Raw genomic sequence first — 9813 nt, 5'->3', positions numbered from 1 at the left:
TAGTTTGGTGTGGAGACCAGTTCCGACCACATGGACCCGCCCTAGTGAAGACCACCTCAAAAGACCTGCCCGGCCTGGCCGTCTACATCCGAAGCTGGCCAGGATATGGCGCAATCGCCAAACGCCAAAACACCTGTCCGGCCTAGCCGTCTACAGCCTTAGCCGGACAGGATACGGCGCAAACGCCAGGCGCCAAAAAGACTCTAAGTGTTTGCAGACTTAGCTTTCATTCTAAGTGTTTGCAGACTTAGAGAACAGCGGTGGAGCACTCCGGCGCGTCCAGTTTGGTGTGGAGACCAGTTCCGACCACATGGACCCGCCCTAGTGAAGACCACCTGAAAAGACCTGCCCGGCCTAGCCGTCTACATCCGAAGCCGGCCAGGATATGGCGCAATCGCTAAACGACAGAACACCTGTCCGGCCTAGCCGTCTACAGCCTTAGCCGGACAGGATACGGTGCAAACGCCAGGCGCCAAAAGACTCTAAGTGTTTGCAGACTTAGCTTTCATTCTAACTGTTTGTAGACTTAGAGAACAGCGGTGGAGCACTCCGGCGCGTCCAGTTTGGTGTGGAGACCAGTTCCGACCACATGGACCCGCCCTAGTGAAGACCACCTCAAAAGACTTGCCCGGCCTAGCCGTCTACATCCGAAGCCGGCCAGGATACGGCGCAAACGCCAGGCGCCAAAAAGACTCTAAGTGTTTGCAGACTTAGCTTTCATTCTAAGTGTTTGCAGACTTAGAGAACAGCGGTGGAGCACTCTGGCGCGTCTAGTTTGGTGTGGAGACCAGTTCCGACCACATGGACCCGCCCTAGTGAAGACCACCTGAAAAGACCTGCCCGGCCTAGCCGTCTACATCCGAAGCCGGCCAGGATATGGCGCAATCGCTAAACGCCAAAACACATGTCCGGCCTAGCCGTCTACAGCCTTAGCCGGACAGGATACGGCACAAACGCCAGGCGCCAAAAAGACTAAGTGTTTGCAAACTCGGAGACGAAGTGGATCAGTCCGGCTAATGACATCCGGTTGACCACTCCGTCTCGGCAGAGAAATGAGGAAGAAGCACAGACAACATACGTACAAAAACAAGATAGCCGTACACACAGTTAGACAAAAATGGAATTTGTATTCGTATTACAAAAGTGCTCTTTTCGCCGAGCTGGCTTACAAAGATTGAGCCTCTCAGGCCATTACAAAAAAATTTAGCTGGCTTACAAAGATTGAGCCTCTCAGGCCATTACAAAAAATTTACAAAAATAAGAACAGGAGTTCTGCCCGGCCACTCAAGCCTCCCCGTCGGCCACCTCGTCGGTGACCATCTCTGCAGTAAGGGCTGCATCCTGGCCGGCCTCGGCGGTTGGAGGGATGGCCCCGGGAGCCAGAGTGACTTCCTGTTCTACCTCGTTGGGTTGGGAGGAGCCCACTTCACCTTCTTCCTCCTCGTCCTCTTCATCCTCTGGAGGTGCGTACGGGACGTCCAGTCCGTCCAGAGAGATGTCGGGGTAAGCCTTCTTAACCTGCTCAGAGCAGAGGAGGAACCCCGCCTTATAGGCTTGGAGGCCTAGGTTGAAGAACTTTGTGTCCTTCCTCTCTTCGGCCTCCCGTACTGCCACTTTTACGGCAGCCTCGACAGCCGCCTTCTCCCTCTGGTCGGCTCTCTCCCTCGCAGTTAGGAGATCCTGCACGGCTTGGTTCTTGACCCTCTGCACCTCGTCCTTGAGACTGTTGCATTCGGCCTCTTTGACCTGGACGATTTCACTAAGTCCGTCCTTGTCCCTCTGGAGCTCGCCCTTCTCGGACTGTATCTGTGTGAGCGTGTCAGAGAAGAGATAACTCTTCTTTGCCATGTCTCTTGAGTATACTTGAAGCTGATAGAGGGCGGAGGCGATCGCCTCTGCGCAGGTCTCCGGTGCCTCTTTCTCGACTTCTCGTCGGTCACTCAGGAGGACGCCCTGGAACATCAGTTCTGTGGCCACCCGGCTATCACCGAGGCCGGTGTCCGTCTTTTGCACCGCCCAGTTTGGGCGAAAAACATTATCAGCCCTCGCCGCCGTGGCGGCGGGGATACCCAGCACTGGCCCGTTGTGCCGGGGCTCTGCTTCCCGTGCAGACCCTGAGCCCTGCCCGGTGAGGCTTGGCCGGCTCGGCTTGAATGCGAGCTTGTGAATCGCCCGGCTACTTTTGAGGGGATTAGCCAGCGCGACCATCACCGGGGTTGACTCCGGCGCCTTCCTTTTCTTGCCCTTAGGTTGGGGCTGCTCATCCGTTGGGGACGATTGGGAGCTCTGCCTTATTCTATCCATCATGGACATCTGCTTCACCATTTCTGAATGTAAAAAACAGAACAGAGTTAGAACTACAAAAAAGGGGGGGGGGGGGGGGCGAAGGAGTCAGAGAAAAAGAAAGGAACAGTACAAAATATAAGAGCTGGCCTAAGAACATTTACGTACGTGCCGGCGTCGCACGACTGACACCGAGCTCCGCCAGGACGGCCTCCTCGGAGAATTCCGAGCAGTTTGTTTGACCGCGCTTCAGCTCTTCTTTGATCAAAATAAAGGTCATGTAGTCGTAGCCTTTGAGGACCGGCTTTCGACTGAGACTCTTGGTGTCCGGCGTTCTCCACTCCAACGAGAACGGCCATTGGGAGCTCTGCTCGATGTCCCAAGCGTAGAAAAACCTGTTCTTCCATGTGTGAATGGAAGTAGGTATGCCAGTGATCATTTTCACCTCGGGCCGTTGGCTGATGTAGATCCAACCGCCGTCCTTATGCCTCTTCAGATGCGCACACATTCTGAAGACGGGCAGGGTGGGGTTCCTACGGACCCGGACTCCCAAGAGGTGCAGGAAGCCGACCAGCGTCCTCCAAGAGTTCGGCACGACCTATGTGACCGCCAGCCCGTAATAATTTAGCACCTCAACAAAAAATGGATGCAAGGGAAGTCTGAGCCCGGCCCGTAAGGCTTCTTCGTATAGGCATAGATCTGCACTATCGTTGCTGGCCCGGTCCCCTTCAACGGCCGCCCTCAAAAGGTATCGGTCAGGAATATAGTATTTCCCCCGGATGGCCTGAAGTTTGCCCGGGCCTAGATGATTCACCTCGTACAGAGCCCCAACGTTGTACTGCGGGTTGGCCTCCATCCGTGCCTCTGCTATTACCTCTACGGGTGCGCGCGACAAGCGAGGAACTTCAATATGTTCTTCGTCGTCGCTGGTTTCTACCCGGTGCGGCCCGTCCCCACGGACCGGGATTGTGTCTAAGTCCACAATCTCTTCCTCTCCGCTCTCCTCGTCTACTACAATTATTACCTCCTCGTCCTCAACGCCAGCCTCCGCAGGAGAGGCCGGCCCCGTCCTCTCCGACGCCCCGGACCCACTACTACTACTAGTCGAGCCGGACTCCTTTGAGCCGGAGTCCGACTCGGAACTGGTGCTAGACATTAAAAAGGAACAGAAGAAAAGCTAAAAGAAATTACCGAACTGAGGTGCTGACTGAAGATCTCCGGGCTCACTGATCCGAGGCGGGCAGAAAATCGACTAGCCGAGCAGCAGAGAAGGAGAGGAGAATGTAAAAAGTGAAAAATGAAGAGTAAAAACTCTGGTATATATAGGCTTACAAGAGCGGGAAAAATCCCGCCCTTTTCCCACCAGCCGGAGTGCGCCACGTCGCCTGCCGCATTAAATGCGCCGCTTGCATTAAATGCGCCGCTCCGCATTAAATGCAAGGTACAAGTTCCAAAGCGCCAAGTGGTGACGCCTGGAAGACAACATATCTGTCCGGCCTGGCCGTCCAACGCCTTAACCGGAGCCGGACAGGATACGGCGCAATCACAACACGACAAAATACCTGCCCGACTTTGCCGCCCAGACGGCTTAGCCGGACAGGATATGACGCGTTGGCTGGAAGGCAACATACCTGCCCGGCCTGGCCGCCTTAACCGGAGCCGGACAGGATACGGCGCAATCACAACACGACAAAATACCTGCCCGACTTTGCCGCCCAGACGGCTTAGCCGGACAGGATATGACGCGTTGGCTGGAAGGCAACATACCTGCCCGGCCTGGCCGTCTACATCCGAAGCCGGACATGATATGCACAATCGCTACACGACAAAATACCTGCCCGACTTTGCCGCCCAGAAGGCTTAGCCGGACAGGATATGACGCGTTGGCTGGAAGGCAACATATCTGTCCGGCCTGGCCGTTCAACGCCGAAGCCGGACAGGATATGGCGCAATCGCTACGCGACAAAACACCAGCCCGACTTTGCCGCCCAGAAGGCTTAGCCGGACAGGCTATGATGCGTCTGCTAGGCAACAGAGAGGCTGTCCGGCCTAGCCACCCCGTCCAGGAGATCTGCCCGGCAACGACGCCCAGAGAGTTTCGCCGGCCAGACTTCTGGTTCGAATTTTGATCAGACTGGATTGCACATGGGCTCCTGCCCGGCCGTGCTCCTTCAGGCCAGGCCACAAGACCGGACCAGGCTGCCCAGAGGCCTCAAGGCCGGCCAGATGCTGTTTTAACCCTCTTTTTGCTTCCCCTGGCCGCTGTCGCGACTTGGAGAACCAGGGGGCAACTGATGGGGTCCGGACTCAGCACTGATGGGATCCGGACTCAGCACTGATGGGTCCGAACTCAGCATCCAATTGGCTGCTGGCACGTGGCCCTCACAAGGACCGTTGGAAGGCCAACACCTGTCCCTACTAGGTGTGACACCTGGACCAATCAGGGACTTCCACCTGCCCTCCTTAGGTACGAGACCTGGCCCATACAGAGGCCACCACCTGTCTTAGACAGGTGGCTCAGAACTACCACCTGTCCTAGACAGATGGCTCAGAATCACTATAAATAGCCTTCACTTGTGCTAAGGTGAGGGATCTGAAAATCAAAACTCTAAGCTTTTGCTCTGACATTGCTCTGCACTCCTGCTCATACTGACTTGAGTGTCGAAGCGCCCGTCCGGAGTACCACTCCGGGTTGGTCCTCTGACCCTTTTCTTTCTTGTCTGTACCCTTGTGCAGCGCAGGACTCTACCAGCCCTTCAGCCGTGACTTGTTAGCCCGGACTATCCAGCCCTACCATAACCTGTTACCAATTTTAGACCTAACAGATTCAATGGAATTTCAAATGCCAACGAACACTGGATACCTTGTATGGTTGTCAATATTGCATTGAAGTTCCATTTGACTCCCTAACATCTTTCAGATTATCATTATTGCTTTTTACAGATGTGGCGCTCATGCGGCACTAATGTCCCCTATACTCATCTTCTAACCGATTCTACCAAAATGTTAAATTTTTGGAAATGATAAATGCACCCCTTTCATCACCTGGGACACCCAGCGGCAGTGTATCAATGAATGCAGAGGAGATGTTGTACTTCATGTCAAAAGGATTCATCGGATTTGGATTGCCATGTACATTGCAGTTGGGTGTCCCAAGTGATGAAAATGGGCGCATTTATCATTTCCCTAAATTATTTGATAAAAGAATAGTAGACAAAGTCTTGTCCCCCCCTCTCTCTCTCTCTCTCTCTCTCTCTCTCTCTCTCCGTGTGTGTAATGATACCCCTACTTTTTCTACTACTCTCCGAAAGAATTGTTGCGCAACCAAACACTACTACCACAATTCCACTATTCTTCTAGACAAATCAAATGCTTGTCTCCTCCCTTTTGACTTCTTATTCTATTACTCTCTGAGCCATCCCTGCGCAACTAAACATATGTTTCGTGACAATGAAAAAAATTCAGGGAATAATTGTTTAGCCTTTATCTCGGGTTGTGTCTATTTTTTATTGGAAAACCCAAGATTCGTAAACACAACCCTACCCAAGATTGTTTCTCAGGTTGGGGTGGGTTTTTATTTTTTAGCGCAGTATAATGACTAATTTTAAAGATCGTAGAAAAGAAACAAATCGTCACACCAAATTAAAATCTCTAAATTTATGTCATCAAGTGTATAAATTTAAGAATTAATCACAATAAATTCTTAAATTTATAAACTTGAGAACTGCCTTACATTCTACTGTATACTTATATGGAAGGAATGAGTTATCGATGTGGGGTTAAGTATAACTGAAACAAAAGAATAGAATGGATGTGTAGATCTTGATAGCAAGTCTGGGATTGTTTGCTGGCATTTGGCAGCATTACACTAGCCTTATATATCCTTATGTTTCGTTTTACTCTTGGGTGAGATCTCTCCCTATGTTTCATTTACTTCGGTTTATGATTAAGGGGAAGGGTGGTCGGTGGTTTGCTCTAGTAATGAAAGAAGAGCCACTCCTGCTCAAAATTGGGAAGCCCCTCCGTCTGGTCTTCTTAAGCTCAACTTTGACGGTTCCAATTTTGGAAAACCGGGACCGGAAAGTATTGGAGGAATACTAAGAGACTCTTTGGGTGAGGTTATTTGGGATGGTAGATGCTAATGAAGCAGAAGTTAGGGCCGTTCACCATGGAATAAAATGCATAAATAAAGAATCAATGGTGTTAGGCCTAAAATCGGTAACAGGTTATGGTAGGGCTGGGTGGTCCGAACTAACGAGCCACGACTGAGGGGCTGGTTGAGTCCTGCGCTGCACAAGAGTACAGACAAGAAAGAAAAGGGTCAGAGGACCAACCCGGAGTGATACTCCGGACGGGCGCTTCGACACTCAAGTCAGTATGAGCAGGAGTGTAGAGCAATGTCAGAGCAAAAAGCTTAGAGTTTTGGTTCTCAGTTTTTCAGGACCCTCACCTTAGCACAAGTGAAGGCTATTTATAGTGATTCTGAGCCACCTGTCTAGGACAGGTGGTAGTTCTGAGCCAGGTGGTGGCCTCTGTATGGACCAGGTTTCATACCTAAGGAGGGCAGGTGGAGGTCCCTGATTGGTCCAGGTGCCACACCTAGTGGGGACAGGTGTTGGCCTTCCAACGGTCCTTGTGAGGGCCACGTGCCAGCAGCTAATTGGATGCTGAGTTCGGACCCCTCAGTGCTGAGTCCCGATTCCTCAGTGCTGAGTCCGGATTCCTCAGTGCTGAGTCCGGACCCCACCAGTTGCCCCCTGGTTCTTCAAGCCATGAAAGTGGCTAGAAGAAGCAAAGAGAAGGTAAAGACAGCGTCGGGCCGGCCTTAAGACCTCCAGGCAGCTTAGGCCGGGCTCAGACTCAGCTAGGAGAAATAGTGGCCGGACAGGAGACTCCGGGCGCCCTGGCCTGGCCTTGGCGTCTGGCCTGAAGGAGTACGGCCGGGCAGAAGGCATTCGGCTATCCAGTACGGCTAAATTTTTGACCAGAGGTCTGGGCGGCCAGGGGTCCTGGACGTCCTTGGTTCAGGAGGTTATATGGTCCTGTTCGACTAAGGCTGTGAACGGCCAGCCGGGCAGGTTTTTGCTGGTAAAGCTTTTTGTCGCCTAGCGCTTTTGTCGTCTAGCGAACGCGTCATATCCTGTCCGGACAGCCGGACAGGTCTTTTGTCTTTTAAATTATCTTGTCCGGACAGCCGGACAGGTCTTTTGAATTATCCTGTCCGGACAGCCGGACAGGTCTTTTGTCTCCTAGCGCTTTTGTCGTCTAGCGAACGCGCCATATCCTGTCCGGACAGCCGGACAGGTCTTTTGTCGTCTTTTAAATTATCCTGTCCGGACAGCCGGACAGGTCTTTTGTCGCCTAGCGCTTTTATCGTCTAGCGAACGCGCCATATCCTGTCCGGACAGCCGGACAGGTCTTTTGAATTATCCTGTCCGGACAGCCGGACAGGTCTTTTGTCGCCTAGCGCTTTTGTCGTCTAGCGAACGCGCCATATCCTGTCCGGACAGCCGGACAGGTCTTTTGTCGTCTAGCGCTTTTGTCGTCTAGCGAACGCGCCATATCCTGTCCGGACAGCCAGACAGGTCTTTTGAATTATCCTGTCCGGACAGCCGGACAGGTCTTTTGTCTTTTGAATGCGCCATATCCTGTCCGGACAGCCGGACAGGTCTTTTGAATTATCCTGTCCGGACATCCGGACAGGTCTTCTGTCTTTTGAATGCGCCATATCCTGTCCGGACAGCCGGACATGTCTTTTGTCGTCTAGCGCTTTTGTCGTCTAGCGAACGCGCCATATCCTGTCCGGACAGCCGGACAGGTCTTTTGTCGTCTAGCGCTTTTGTCGTCTAGCGAACGCGCCATATCCTGTCCGGACAGCCGGACAGGTCTTTTGTCGTCTAGCGCTTTTGTCGTCTAGCGAACGCGCCATATCCTGTCCGGACAGCCGGACAGGTCTTTTGTCGTCTAGCGCTTTTGTCGTCTAGCGAACGCGCCATATCCTGTCCGGACAGCCGGACAGGTCTTTTGAATTATCCTGTCCGGACAGCCGGACAGGTCTTTTGTCTTTTGAATGCGCCATATCCTGTCCGGACAGCCGGACAGGTCTTTTGTCTCCTGGCGCTTTGGGACCTGTGCCTTGTATTTAATGCAATGCAGGCGGCGCATTTAATGCGGACGGCGCATTAAATGCGAGCGGCGCATTTAATGCGGAAGGCGACGTGGCGCACTCCGGCTGGCGGAAATGGGCGGGATTTTTCCCGCTCTTCCCAGCCTCTCTATAAATACTGAAGTTTACTCTTCATTTCTTACTTTTCATCTTTTACTCTCCTCCTCTTCTGTTCGGCTACTCAAGTTTTCTGCCCGCTTCGGATCAGTGAGCCCGGAGGTCCTCGTCCAACACTTCAGTTCGGTAATCTTTTTTAGCTTTTAGCTTTTCTTTTCTTCCTTTTTTATGTCTAGCACTAGTTCGGAGACGGACTCCAGTTCAAAGGAGTCCGGTTCGACCAGTACCGCCACGGGGTCCGGGGCGTCGGAGAGGGCGGTTCCGGCCTCACCTATAGTGGAGGCCGGTGTTGAAGGCGAAGAGCTAGTGATCATAATAGACGAGGAGAGCGGTGAGGAAATGAGTGTGGACTTAGACACAATCCCGGCCTGTGGGGACGGACCGGACCGAGTAGAAACCAGCGACGATGATGAGGACGCCGAAGCGGCAGTTCCTCAATCGTCGCGTATGCCAGTCGAGGTGATAGCGGAGGCACAGATGGAAGCCAACCCGCAGTATAACATCGGGGCCCTATACGAGGTGAACCATCTGTGGCCGAACAGGCTTCAGATCGTCAGGGACAAATACTGTATTCCTAGCCGGTACATTCTGAGGGCGGCTGTCGAAGGGGATCGGGCCAGCAATGATAGCGCAGACCTCTGCGTGTATGAAGAGGCCTTACGGGCCGGGCTTAGGCTCCCCTTCCACCCCTTCTTTGCGGACGCACTGAATTATTACGGGCTGGCAGTTACACAGGTCGTCCCAAACTCTTGGAGAACGCTGATCGGCTTTTTGTACCTTCTTGAAGTCAGGCTCCGTAGGAACCCCACCGTGCCCGTCTTCAGGATGTGTGCGCACCTGAAGAGGCATAAGGACGGCGGCTGGATCTACATTAGCCAGAGGCCTGAAATGAAAATGATCACTGGGATACCTTCTTCCATTCACACATGGAAGAAAAGGTTCTTCTATGTAAAGGACACCGTGCCGGGCTCGCACTGGCCGTTCTCATTACAATGGAGAACGCCGGACACTCGCCGTCTTAGTAAGAAACCAGCCCTCGAGGACTATGACCATATGACCTTCGCTCTGATCAAAGAAGAGCTCAAGCGAGGTCCAATACATTGCTCAGAGTTCGAGGAAGAGGCCGAGCTGGTCGCACTCGGGGTCAGTCGTGCGACGCCGGCACGTACGTAGATCTTTTAAGATAACATTTTGTTTTTCTGAAGTGTTCTTCAATTTTCATATTTCTGACTGCGCTCCGTTCTCTT

This window comes from Tasmannia lanceolata, unplaced genomic scaffold (genome assembly GCF_043159265.1).
Source record: "Tasmannia lanceolata isolate RefF3 unplaced genomic scaffold, GAP_Taslan_0.1 ptg000003l, whole genome shotgun sequence".
Lineage (NCBI taxonomy): Eukaryota > Viridiplantae > Streptophyta > Magnoliopsida > Canellales > Winteraceae > Tasmannia > Tasmannia lanceolata.
Note: the sequence above shows the minus strand (reverse complement) of the source record.